Consider the following 15,007-nt stretch of genomic DNA (forward strand, 5'->3'; position numbering starts at 1 on the left):
GTTACGGTAATGTTTTTAAATGAACTTTGTTTGTTTGATTTTAAAGTTTTAATTTATTTTTAAAAACATAAGTAGTTTTATCCCACTTTATTCATCAAAAAAAATTACGACAGTCAATCACGAATAAATTTTAAGCTCAAGTTCATACCGACTATTTTTAAAGCACGATAACAATTGCTCTGTAATATGAAACAACCTTTACCAAAGAGTTTATAATAAAAAATAATTATAAAAAAATGATAATATTTAAGATATTTAAACAGAAACTGTTCATTGTTTAATTGTTTTTGGCAAAAAATCAATGAAACACCAGATTATTTTTTAATTTTGTATGTAAAAAATGTTATAACGTGTGCGTTTAGAAAAATGTACATATTTTACCGATATAAAAACCAATGAACCATCACGCCTTTCCAGGAAAGGTAGAGAGGATAGAATGCCACACTAATTGTAACTTATTTTTTTACACAAATATACGCCAATGTTCAATGCTCATATACTCATGATATGTTGATTATTTTGAATTTAATCTTTTTCCCTTTTAAGAATTTTTAACCGAGATAAAATAAAATAATATTATATAAATTTTACGGTTAATACATTATTTTTACCATATTTGACTTTTTTCCCAAATAAAATTTTGTTAAAAAAAGGCAACGTTCTTATTGTAGCTTCATGCATAAAAATCATTTAAGTACTGTGTTAATCTTTCGTTCGCAAAGAATAATAAATGTTACGAATGAATATTTTTAAACGAGAAATGCAAATTCTAGTAGAAAATAATAACCCAAGAGAATAGAAGCAGGTAGATCAGGATTAATCTGGACTCAGCATCCACTACTCGTGTCTTTATTCTCTTTGTAGTGAAAAAAGCTTACCAGCGTGAAAAAAGCGCCCCATGAAAAATAACTAACATTTGAAAATTATTGCAATGCCTATGAAAAAACCGCAATAAAGAAACGCTCATCTGTTTTTTATTATTAGCATGTGGTATTTTAAATTATTAGAAATAGTACGTCAAAAATCATTCATACAGTACTGGACTCTCTACACAAGGGCGTTTATCAATATATCATTAATTAAATACCTATTATTTTTATTTAGAAACTTTGCTGGTCTGTCTTTAAACCTTGTTTTTACTTTTTTAATTCAATCATTGTTGACTGTATGTTTCTGTAAAATTAATAAGTTAATAATACATATTTTAAAGTTTTTATCGAAATATATATTTTAACAGAAATGAAAAACGACTTCGACATGAAAATTTTTATACTTAAAGAATGTCACTGTCTAAGCGTAAGCATCAATCTTATTCATTTAAAACAATATTTAACATGTGAATTAAAAATATTTAAAAAATAAATCATCCAAATTAATCGTCAAATAAATATAATGCTGGTTTTTAAGGATAGTTCGTTTCATCATTTAGAAGTAAAAGCATTTGCCTGCTATGTATAAGGTGTCCGGTGTATTATCTTTAGAGTTGATTTTAAATATTGATTTCAAAAGTGTAAATGTCCCAATATTTTATAGTTCTTTGGCACATGAAGCAAAATAATCATATTAGCAAAATAATCATAATAGCCTTGCTTTCAAAAATAATATAATTAATTAAAAAGATACTGTAATTAATGTAATGTAGTTCTTTATGCACCATTACGTCTGGGTAGAATCATAATTATTACAAGGTAAATAAGATTTAGTTTAATTGAAAAGTGTCGAAAAATACTGGAAAATAGTTTATTTTTAATTTGAGTGTATAATTTTAGAATCAAGCCTTAAACACGATGAAAGTTAAAATGCCTATAAGTTATGTTTTCTAAGTCAAAAATATTTTTTTTGAATGGGAAAAAAAATATTTTCCAAAAAGATTATTTTAGGGACATTTTAATACACCCCCTTTGAAATATATGTCACGGTAAAAGCTTTCATTAATATCCTATAGGCACCAAAGGTTCAGAGGGCTTAGGGTGGGATTGATGGAACCATGAAAACCATTCGACCACGTGAGCTGAGGTATGATGGCGATGCATTCCATTAACTGGAGTGCACCCTGAAATTTCAAAACTATAAACCCCATAAAATACAACCTACCCCTGTAAAAGCTTTCAGTAAAACGCATGTAGAGTGCGTGGATTTATGAGGAGCTTTTTAGCAGTGGAAATAACGATGCAGTAAAACCCGAACTATAATATTTGTAATCACTGCATACATATTGATACAGTGGAAAAAATGTATCGATTTCGAAATGGAACTTCTCTCGTATTTTCACTTTGGTTTATTTCTTATTCTCAGCAAATTTAATAATATTATAGTTTAAAGATAATGGAAATTTAAATTATGAAATAACAAAAGGTATGATTTCTGAATAAAAAGTATATTTCAAATACAAAATAAAACTATTTATTTTAATTCAAGTACAGTTTAATTTTTAAATAAGTAAAACAAATGTGGTACAAGGTACAACGCTAAGAAGGGTTCAATTCATTTTTTAGATTTTCGAGATATTAACGCAATTTTATTCTTCTGAACGACTTTAATAAAACGGAATATTCAAAACTAACAAAATGTGGCTCACTTATAAACTTATAAACCGCTGGCAAAAAAATAGTTCAAACTTGACGATTGCTGCAGCGAGCTTGTTTTTATCAGTTTGAATTTTTGGTTTTAAAAAATATATAAACAATGTTCCATATTCCCTTTTCTAAAATGTTCTTCATCTCTGTTGTATCTTTTAAATATAAACAAGACTTTTTTGTTTGTTTTTTTCTGTGATTGTATATAATCCGATTTTATTTAATATATGATTCTAGAGTCTAGCAAATAAAGTTTTTATTCTTCTTTCTGCTCTACTGTAAAATTCGTTATTTGTTACCGAAGCTCTTCTTGCCATGTACCTTAAAATAATAAAATAAAATATGCATGTATGGGTTGTAAAAAATATTTCTCAGGTGTTTTTTTATTTTCATTTTACATTGTTTTAAACATACGACATAAACTCAAAATACTAACATTCTTATACCTGAAGTGTTTATAGTTTTCAAATAAAAGGTCATTTCATCGTGTCGGTTACTGATCTTCTAATATTTTTTTTAGTCTCTCAAGTTAAAAAAAACTTTTAAACAAATAATATTTGAATGATTGTTTCTTATAAAAAATAATATTACCTAAATAAATGTAAATTTATACAAATATTTTAGACATTTTTTTTGGCTAAATTGGAAATGGTTAAAATTAGTGAAAAACATTTCAGTTTAAACAATTTCACAAAACGAGCCTAGCGTTTGTTTGAAAGAACAAAATAAATATTTTTTGCACCTAATATAATTATTACGAGAATAATGAAACGTTGGATTTTCTGAAAACTGCTATTAAAAAGTATACTCAATAATAATACTCAATATTTTGGTTTGAATAATTACATAACAAAGTGTTAAAGAAATGTACATACAACCAACAATAACTGAATATGATTATACGAAATTCAATTTATGAACTGACTTATTTCAAAACCATAAATAAAACCCTGTGTTGTATAAATTAAATACGCCTATTTCCTAAAGATAACTAATGTTACAATGTTATCAATGAGAACATATAATTAATATTCAAACAAGTTATTATATTAACCACGCCTTTATCTAATAGGAAAGTGAGGGAATTGGAAAAACACAATAGAGGCTGATTAATTATTTATGTTTTCAATATAAATTGATCCTTGAAAATAATATTGAAATGTTTTATTTGAAAACGATATTTGTTTGAAAATGAAATGCTTAGGGAATCAATTTTTTGTGTAAAAATTTTAGCTAACTTTCCAATAAAATTAAAATTTATATATTTTCAATTAAAAAAAAGCGTTGACCTCACATTTGCTGATTTGCCATTGCGCTGCCCTAGTTCTTGTATGATCAAAATACCATTTTTAGAAAATTAAATTATGAATGCCAATATGTTCATTATCTTACAACGCGTCCATGTAGCTAATGATTTTTTTTTTCTGTTAGTAAATAGTATTCTTAGAATTTTTTGAGTGACTTGTTTTCTTGCTGATTTTACTTATTTGAATTTTTAAAAAAAAAGTATTTTGTCAAATTTTCAAAATGGTTATCGATTGGTAGAAAATTTATGTTGACTAATCCGTTAAATATTGCAGTGTTAAACCACCCTATAAACAAATTTTATGTTGACCTTTCCAGCAACCAAACCCAGTGCCTTTAGTATGGTAAGCGAACACGCCAACTACTGTTAAACGAGGTGAGATTTTCTTCTCACTATACTTGGACTGGCACCTTATATTTTTTTAACGAGATACCAATTCCTATGTGTCTTACGCATCATCATGTGTAGATAAGGGTATGATAGTGAAGTAAGCTATTATTGGTTCAAAAATCCGCTCACTTTTAACCTCAGTTGGAATTCTGATGTCGCTTTCGTTGTTATACGATATAAATAGGTATTGCATTGTTATGTTCAATTGCTATTTTATGTTTATTATTCTGTAAAATTAAAATTGACCAAAGGTAATAAGTTAAACAATGTCATGATAATAAAATAACCTTAATAAACAATACGAAGAAATATGCAGATTAACTTTTTTCATAATCATTCCGTTTCTGTACCTAATGCAGCGTATCTTGATTATTTTTTTTACATGAAGGTTAGATGATCAGTCTTACGGTTCAGGTACCAGTCCAGGGACTATGAAATATACTAGTGTAAAAACAACTCTTTCAAGTAATATTTTATATCAACCATGTCGTAAATCACACGTGGTACAGTTTAACGTAGGTTTAAGGTTTTGGATTAGCATGGAAGGAGCTGATAGATACAAAATAATAATTTTAAAAAAATGCATACTGCAAATAAATCATATTTTCGTAATATCAGCATATGTAAATTTGGTTCTTCTTTTATTTTTCTTCTCTTTTATTTTTCTTTTCTTTCTTTTCATGGTCATGTCATACCACATATATGTGCTATAAACGTTTCAATAATTAAAAAAGGAATGGCTCCCGCTCAGACACTGTAGTCTTCTTAGCCATTTTTTCCAATTCATGTTATAGCTTAATTTTTAGATGTATTTTTCTTAAGTGTATTTTTGTAATTATATTTTTTATGTAAATTAATATATGTAAGGAAAATTAAACAATTAAAAAAATATATTTTAAAAAAAATTGAACCTGAGACCTTTTGCATGGCAAACACGATGACCATTACACCGCGAGGTCAACTTTTTTAAGACAAGTAAAACCCCCTTTTTACATGATTTATAATTTTTACAAAGTGTCATGATTTGAATTTTTACATACAATTGAAGTATCACATAAACCTAACATTCTTGGAAACGGTTTGGTAAAAAATCTTATTACTGAGACGAACTTTCGTTTTTAAAAAGCCCCTTTTTTCTTTTATTGTTTCAGTGCAAATCAAATGAGTTATAATTATGTTACGTTGCGATCTTAAATTTAGGCGAAAATTGTCGTAAAAATTTCCTAACGCATTTATGATTGTATTAGACACCCTGTTAAATAATTACATTTTGGTACATTGGCATCTCGTCGCCAGCTCTAAGACTTAAGAGCACCATTTTATATCTCACAGCGCCCATTAGCATAAATATGCATTTTCGACTAAGTCTTTTCGGATCGCTTAATTTAATTATGGGTTTTGCTTACTAGCCCGAAAGGAGAGAGAAATATCTCGAAATGGGAGGTATTACGTTAAAATTTTGTTCATTTTCAGTAAATATATTATAACATAATGTTTATACATTTTAAGAACTATTTTCAAACGTTATATTTATCGTTTTACTCATTTCTCTCATTGGGCTTTTACATGTTTAAAGCTTGACATTAATATTAATAACAAATAAAATAAGATTTAAAAAAATAAAATGCATCTATAATAACTCAATGAAAACGCCAGTTATTTATTAAGTTAACTGCTATCCGCTCCGTAATAAATTATGGTAAATTATAATATTTTTTTAGTGTCTTTAAAATCACTCGTTAGAAATCATAAGAGCATAATATAAAAACAATTATTTTTATTATTATTTTAGTTTCAATCAATTTAAATGTGCATGTGATAATGAATTACAACACATATTGTCCTTATATTTAATAAAAAACACAAATAATATTATTTTGATCTCACAGGAAATTAAACTTGGATAACCAGTTCACGGAGCCAATGTTTCAGCTACTTAACCAAAAACGAGGGCCAATAAGTTTTGTTAGATATTTTAAATTGGGTTTGAATAAAGCAATTGTATCATTTTTCGATTGAATATCATAAATATTTGTATCAAAAATCTTTAACTTTTGAATATTTTAAATCGGTCAGATTTTTTTGTATCTTATTAAACCTTAAAATATCTGTTTTTTATACGTTTCTCATTTAAATGGTTAAGATATTTTTTCAAACACGAATTCAAATTTGTAAATTTTAAACTTTATTTAAAAAAATCTGAATGTGAAATATTTAGTTCCGAAAGAGAATTTATTTGTTTCTACATTGTAGTGTAGGTATTTTGAATAATATTTTGAATTCAGTTTACTTCCTTTATAATTTAATTTAAAGTAAGAACGGTGCAATGTTTTGTATTATTATTCGTAAAGCAGCTTTTCCAGAACTGTTTACTGTGTTATTCTTCAATGTTCAAATGTTGTATCACCAACAACATATCTTTGTTCTCCTGGTACTTTAGTGGGTCGAGAAGGAGAAATTTTAGTAAGATTTCTTCTAGGGACAGGAAACTGCATAAAATTTATTTCGCATACATACAAATATTGTTTTGTAAAAATCATGTTTTATAACACAACGAGCTGAATATGGCATTGCTTTTCTATTGCTCAATTTGAGTCTCTACTCGTATATATATTAAATGAACACTATCGAAAGTTTGTAATCAATTATTGTATTTTGTTCAAATCAGATATGTACAAAAACATTGTTATTTTCCAACAATATTTTGAGTTTGTCCAAATTTTTGTACACAAGTCAGTCCTTGTCTACAAAAATTTGAAGAAACTCAAAATATTGTTGATAAATCTACCTGGTCCATGAAGAAGTATAGAAATTGAAAAAATAAGATTTTCAGGCGTTGCCTAGTATATAGGTGAAATAATTTAAATAGATGAATCTCATCCGCATAAATAAAGATTTCAGCTCTTTAACTTCACATACATCAACAGATGAAGGAATTGAAGGAATATAGATGTTCAAATATGGACAGAATGGTGAATGTTACACAGTGTGTAAAGTGGCCACTTAAACCAGCCATAAGGTCTGTGGACGCCTAGACTTCTATAAAACCTTTTCTTAAATGTTCTTCATCTCTGTTGTAATATATTAATTATTATTTTTGTCTTGGTAAGATAGAGAATTTCAAAAAATAGATATTTGATCATTGTTTATCTGTCACGGCCTTGCACATGCTTCCTCGATACTGTGCAAAGAAGACTACTACATGACGGACCTTTTTTTAGAAAGACTTAGTTGATTTCGTTTTTCGCACCTCAAAACTGAACCGATTTGTATTTTTTTTTTCAGAGAATTAGAATTTTAAAAAATTGCATTGGTACGTTTTGCGTTTTTCAAAAATAGTTTTAATATTTGTATTCCATGCGCCCGAAGGCAGCATATAAAACTGGGCGTTTTTACTTGTTGTTGGATGGTTCTAATTTCCATAACAAACTATTTATAAAAAAAATAACACGCCTATGGTATCATAATCCAGGTAAAAAATACCGAAATACGTTTGTATGAAGTAAAGTTAGACCTCGTTTCCTCTAAAAATTATTAAGAATTTTTAGAAGAAGAACAAAACCTTGCTTCATAATGCTTTTACATAACCATAGTAACTGGTTCGGGTTTTATAAATAAACCCATTGACCAATTGATACACAAAAACGCATCTAGAGCTCTCTTAAGTCATGATACTTCACTCATGCCCAACGCGTATTTAGTCATTCTTTAACCGCTAGCTATGTTTCGATGTAAGCTTGACATTTAATTCAAAGCCACAACGCTTGTTTTTGTCGTGAAAGCGTATAAAAACCGTTCAAATAAACCTTAAAAAGGTGGTGTAACTTTTTATTTGTTAGTATTACCTACTTGTAAGTGATTAAATTCCAAAATTTTTAATATTTAATTTTCGAACATCGAGTTCTTTTATGAAATGTCAAACTCTGCTCTTCTACGAACAGAGGTGCACTTATGTAGGAATGCAATTTTTTCAAATGTATAAAATTTAATTTTTTATTATTTCACCATTACCAAAATTCAGTAAAAATAAATAAATGGATAAAAAAATAAAACAATCAAAGGGAAGAGCCTGTTTGAAATTCATAAAAAAATAATGTTGTTTGTAGAAACAATACAAACTTTTTTATACCCAAAAAATGACATCTACCCAATTTTTTAATACATGTATTCTCATCAAATACAGCCCTTGTTAATAAGAAGTAAAACATTTAAGCTCCTAACTTTTTTTCATTTATTAGATTTCAAGAGCTATGAGCTTGCCCTGGCCAAAGCATTTTTTTTTTTTTTAAAACCGTACTTAATTTAGTTCATTGGTTAGTTAGTCTATCGAGGACACATATTCAAATATTGTCTCAAATATATATCAAGATTTGTTTTTTGGTACTTGATTTTGGGTATAGTTTTAAAAACTCAATAGGACTTTTATTTATCTAAATACAGTTTAACGATTATGGTGAAATACATTTTTTCGTATCAAAAACTGTAATATTTTATCACCGTACAAACTTTATCCAGATCATGTGTGTGTGTGAGCATAAACGATAAAAAAATAGTACATACAAGAGGAAAGTTTAGAACATAATATTATGCACAAAGATATATTTTTTTTTTTATTTTATGGTTTTAAAATGTACAGAGGTCCATTGTTTCAGGTCCCGACTAGCCAGGAAATTCTTGTATTAAGGAAGGATCTTATTTTTACATGTATTTTTTTCATTTCATTAAATGATGCTTAAAAAAATTCCAATTTTAATAATAATATCGAAACAATTCATAATATATAAAAATTAAAAAAACTAACAGGTAATAATGAAAATAAAATCTTATATATAAATTTGAAAATATACAATTATCAATTAAAAAATGAATAATGAATGAAAATTACGTTTTACAAATTATGTCTGCACTGATACTACTGAGAAAATAAATCAACATAGATTATATTCTAAAAGAGCTAAAGAATAATTTTGAGAAAAACCTTTGAAATTTATGCATTTAAAGGGTCATTTGTGGCATGTCATTTGGTATTTTAAGTAATTACTTTACTCGTTTCATTAAACAATTATTTTACGTGTGTTAAAACACCCTTTCATCTCCATCCTAATAATATAAAAACGAAAGTGGGATTGTTTGTATTTCCTTCACGTCTCAACAAAGCGACCGATTGACATATTTTTTTGCATACGGATAGTCGGAGAGATGGAAAGTAAAATAGGTTTCTTATTTTTTATCACGAATAAAAAAAGCGAAATGGAGAAATTTTTTAGTATATCAACAATGGGCAACAGTTTTTGACAAAGAATAGACAGTTAGGTGGAATGTCAATATATATGAATTTGAAATTCATTCTGTTAATATCTATAATTTCGCTTTGTCTATGGTTAGTTTGGTTTGCTTTTCGTTCTGGTTTTGGAGTAAAATTTTGGATTTGAGAACAGAATAACGATGCCACATCGCCATGAAGCAACGAATTGTCGTATATTTTTCATAATGATAGTTGGAGGGCCGGCAATCCAAATATATATTCTCTTTGGAAAATTATTATTGATAAATGACAAAACTAATTACATACTTAACAGATTTTTCTTCTATATCATACAAGCGAAGCCGCGGTTAAAGGCTAGTATTTTATAAATTCGTCCATCTGTTGACTTTTATGATGTAAAAGAGCAAAAACCAAATATTTGAAATATCTTTTTTGTCGTTTTTTTTTCATTCCTATTTACCATAAATGTTACGAAAAATGTAGAAAGTCCCATGGGCGGAATACCTTAAGCTGCTTACGGCGCAAAATATGTTTTCACGTGTTGTATGCAAATCTGAGTAGCGTTTTACGTACTAACGTTTTTATCGTTATTAAAGTGACATCTTGGTAAAGAGACGCCATCCTTCACTCAAAAGTCACAATTTATCTTAAGGATTTACATCTACTTACTGTCAGCACCAGCGCAAGGATCTTCTTGAAGTATTTCTACCTTTTTAAGAATCTCCCCATTTTCAATACGTTATAACATCATGGTTCTGGCACACGGTAAGTCTTATTACTTGTATTTATAATCCATGCCTCGTGTTACTAAGAGAAATTGAAAAATATGGTAAAGGTGTCATATTTTTTAATAGATAGTTGTAGTCGAATAAGACAAGTAATAAGTCAATAGACCTTTCGTTTTACTTTAATTCATCTGTTTTTGGGACGTGTGTGTTCTATATTTTTCCCAAAAATTAAAGAGGTAAGCGCATATCACTTCAGACCATAACGTTTTTTGGTTATGGAATACTGAATTTGATAGATGTTTTTTATCTGCATGTATTTTAATATATTTCGTATTTTTTTCGTAACTCTATCTAAATTCTATTTGTCTAATCTAAACATACTTATGAATAAATTCGCGATCAAAATAGGTTTTATTTTTAATGGACGTTCTAGTTAAATATGCAAACTATGAGATTGATTTGATTTATTAAGGTTCGCAAACAATAAACGATACATACAAAATTGGTATAATAATCATGATTTGATATGTTTAGATATGGATCATAAATTATATGTGAACACATCATTCAAAAACAATTAAAAAAATAAAAAAACGTTTATAGTTTAATTCCACTTTTATTTATAATTTTTACCAGTGACCGTTTGATGATTTTTACCTGTAATCGTCAGACTCGGTCAGGACAGACGTCAGTTACAACGAAACCCGGTCACCGGTTAAAATCATAAATTAAAGTAGAATAAAATTATAAACATATTTTTATTATTGTAATGAAAATTTATTTTCACCAAAAAATATCAGTAAAAACACTCAATCTATTAAAAAAAAAATTTTTTTTTTTTTTATTGGACAAGCTTAATTAAGTTATATTAATCAATTGAAAGTTATTACAATAAATTATACTTACACGTTATTACAAATTATTTTATCTAATTTTTTACCCTGAAGGACTATTTGATTAAATAAATTGCGTTGCTTTTCTCCTATAATTATTTAATGTATTGTTAAAGATATCAATATCAGCATTACTTTTTACATAATGAAATAAGCTGAACAAATGTGATAGTCCATTTAAGTGCGGCACATTATTATTAAACGTTGAAAAATATAGTGTAGTGTACGATCTCAATCGCCTACTCGGGATATTCAGAGGTATGTTCTCGAAACAAAATGTAGAGTCAAAATTACAATTATTATATAATAAAGATTTATTAAGTCTAGAATCAGGATAAGAATTAAGATAAATTTCAACTCATCTAGAGCAAAATATTCTAGGCGCTAAAATATAATATAGTGGAATATTGATATAATATAGAAAATACATGAAAAAGTCACCCAGATGAATATTTATATGAGAGTTAAATTTTATGAAATAAACTTGAAATATGAATTCCCAAATAAATATAGACTAACGGATGTTCATCAAAAAATAAGTTTAGCATTTTAGTAGTACGTTAAAAGTTTTGGTGGAGCATCGTTTAGTAAAGTGGTACAGTTATAAAGCCCCCAAGGTAAACCCCAAGTAATTTGTCCACATGTTACTAATTTTAATAGTTCTTAAATGCACATGCGTTTGAGACAAAACCTCGAACATTAACCTAATCCATGTATGTATTTATTTATTGGATTAACAGGGTTAAAATGCATCGAAGTTCATTGTTTCAGTTCCTTACTAGCTAGGAAATTCATGTGTCTAGGCAGGACATTCTTTTAACATGTGTTTTTTGCGCTTAATAATGGTGTCAACAATAAATTAAATTTGATTTATAAATATAAGTAAGAACACATCCGATTAAAAATAGAAATTGAAGCATAAATATGAATTTGAGAATATAACATAAATAATAAAATAATTAAACATAAATACCAATAATAAAATTCGTCATAAATTGTAAAAAAAACTAAATTAATTATGCCACAACTTTTTTTAAATGTGAAACTTGAGATAAAAAAAGGTAACATTATTTATCAATGAGAAGAAACGTTCAAGGATTTGAAATTGACATAACCACTGTTCTGTTTCCGTCTTAAGTGGTGTACAGGGTGGTTTTGATACACCGATCACAGTGTATCATGATCATTTATCAGATAGGTACATGATGGCGAGATGATCAGTCTCACGTTTCAGGTACTGGTCTATTTTTATAATCGTTCGTAATCCGATTTTTTAAATAAACTTTGCTTTCTACGCCGCTCTATTTATCATTCAAAGCAAAATATATTTTATGAAAATTTACGTATAATATTTTTTTCTAGTCTGTGGAGATATTTGTGTAAATTAACTTGAGTTCATTTTTTCCTATAAAAGCAAACTCAAGACAGTTCTGTTACAAGAGAAACGCTCTCCAAACTAGGAAAGTTATAACAATTCAAATATAAAATAGAACCCTGTATTGGAACACGTCAGTTTGTTTGCAAGAAACCTCCGCTGTCTAATTAATAATTAAGATAGCGTCCTATAAATAGCGCCTTCGCGAGTTGGCGTCGTAAGACGAAGTGCCTTAACTTTGTCAAGAATTTGTATTTTTAATGCATTCAACATAAAGTTGGTTGAAAATAGATTTGACTATTTTGGTACTAAAAACTCAAAGTTTATTTTAATATGCAATTATTTAAACGATAAATAATGCTTATCAAAGTCTTTCATCTGTGTTATGTACATAATACATATTTTTTTAAGTATACTTGTTACAATTTGGTGTTCCTCTGTGGGTAGGATTTAATGCATTAAATGCATATTTTGATTTACATATGAAGCTAACCACGGAAGCTATAAAAATAAGGTAGTAAAATAGGATCTCTACGTATTTTTCTACTCCTGTCTTGCTACCTGGCTCCCGAAACAATAGTCGTGTTTTTTGGTTCTGATTTAACTTTAATATTCCAATTAATCTTTGTTAGCATTCTTTACTGACTGTTTAAAGTTTATCGGTTTGGATACGTACCCCTGTATTTTTCATTCAGTTTTTTGACACCCAACGCCGATGTGACATTTTGTTTTAAAAATCTTAAACATTTTTTAATGAATATCTTTACTGTCGTAAAGAAAAAAGTTTAAGTAAAGCACTGTTTGAGAATAGCGGTAGTTCTATGTACTTAACTAAAAATAAATTATTTTGAGTTCTGACTTAATTTCTGATATGCGAAATATGCAAAACAATTATGTATAGCCTGGGTGATCTGTGCTGTATTGAACCTCATGACCTATTGCATCAGAAAAAAAACCAAATAAATAAATGTTAAACTGCAATGAACAAAACTCATATATAATCGTATTTTTTAAACAAAGACATATTTCAACTAATAACCTAACATTCATCATAACCATAAAATTAGAATAGTCCAGAAACTGCAAACGCGCATCAAACTGAAACCGCCTAAACTACTCACAAATGAGTAGTATTACGTTTTGGCCATTAGGTACTCTATAGACGTCGCTAAGTACGCATCTGCCGATTTAAATTCAATTATGCCGTGTTGTGTCGTTTGCAAGTGCAAAATAATGCTGGGATTAAAAGGGAATACGGTAAGATCACATTGCATATTATGTAAGAAGCAAATTCACAAGTAATAATAATTAAGAATTCGATTATTTTACCATCAATCAGATTGTGAAATAAATAGTATAATAGTAGTCGATTATTTTTCCCGATTTTCTATAAAAAAGCCTTGTTGTAGTATTGAACAGTATTAATTTACTAAATTACCAAATGTTTTTTTTTACGTTTGCATAAAAAAGTACCTATTTTTAAAAGTCCAATCAGTAAAATATAGCATTACAAAAAACAAAATTAGCTCATTTTTTTGTAAATTGTTCACGGTCAGACAACATTACAGGGCCTTGCCACATTACAGGGAATGCCAGATAGAGGGGGGGCTCTTGCACACAAAACGATGTATACAAACTTGGTTTTACCCGCCTTCCCGTATATTTTAATTTAATGATTGTAACATTTAAATTTGAATAATTTCAAATGAATCATGTTGAAAAAAAAAAAAATTTTGTAAATTTTATTAGTCGGTTTGTTTACAATAACAAGGTGATTATTTTTAAAAATGTTGTTTATTAATACGTATAGCTTTTTAAAATTAGATAATTTAAGAACACACATAAGTATTAAACCGTTATCAATGGGATTATTCGTCGCATTAAAAGCTTGTTGTTCATTTTTCGAATCGTTACGTTTCAGAGGATCATCGCATTATGCTGTACATCAAAGGACTTAGTCAGAATTAAAGTATATTAATTTCGCATGTGCCGATATAACAAACGCAACTTTTTGAAAGCCACTAGCCATTTTGTCAACAACACGTAAAATACTAAAATCGAAGTAGCTAAAACATTTAAAATGTTATTTACTATCATTATTTGTATATTTTTTGCAATCGCAGCACTAAAAACTGTCAATTACACAGTTCTTATTTCAGTTATACTATTGACGCGTTTTATTAAACTTTGAATATCTTAAATATTATTATTTTCAAAATTGTTGATTATGTCTGTCATGTGCGGGCCCGTTTCACACGTATCGTGCCAATATATTCGGTCCGGTTAAATTAAGGTGGGTGGATACTTGCTTATTATTTGCTTTTTTGGATTTATTTATTTAGGTTCTACTCGCGGGCAAAAATTTTGCTAAAAAAATCGAGTGGAGATTAGCCGGCCTTATGGTGTTCTATTTCGTGTGTTTACCTACTTATTGATAAAATAAATATTTTAAAAAAATATTATCAATAAATCC

The sequence above is a fragment of the Micrasema longulum genome, unplaced genomic scaffold (genome assembly GCF_059751315.1).
Source record: "Micrasema longulum isolate JH-2025_06_02 unplaced genomic scaffold, ASM5975131v1 h1tg000101l, whole genome shotgun sequence".
In the NCBI taxonomy this organism is placed as follows: Eukaryota; Metazoa; Arthropoda; class Insecta; order Trichoptera; family Brachycentridae; genus Micrasema; species Micrasema longulum.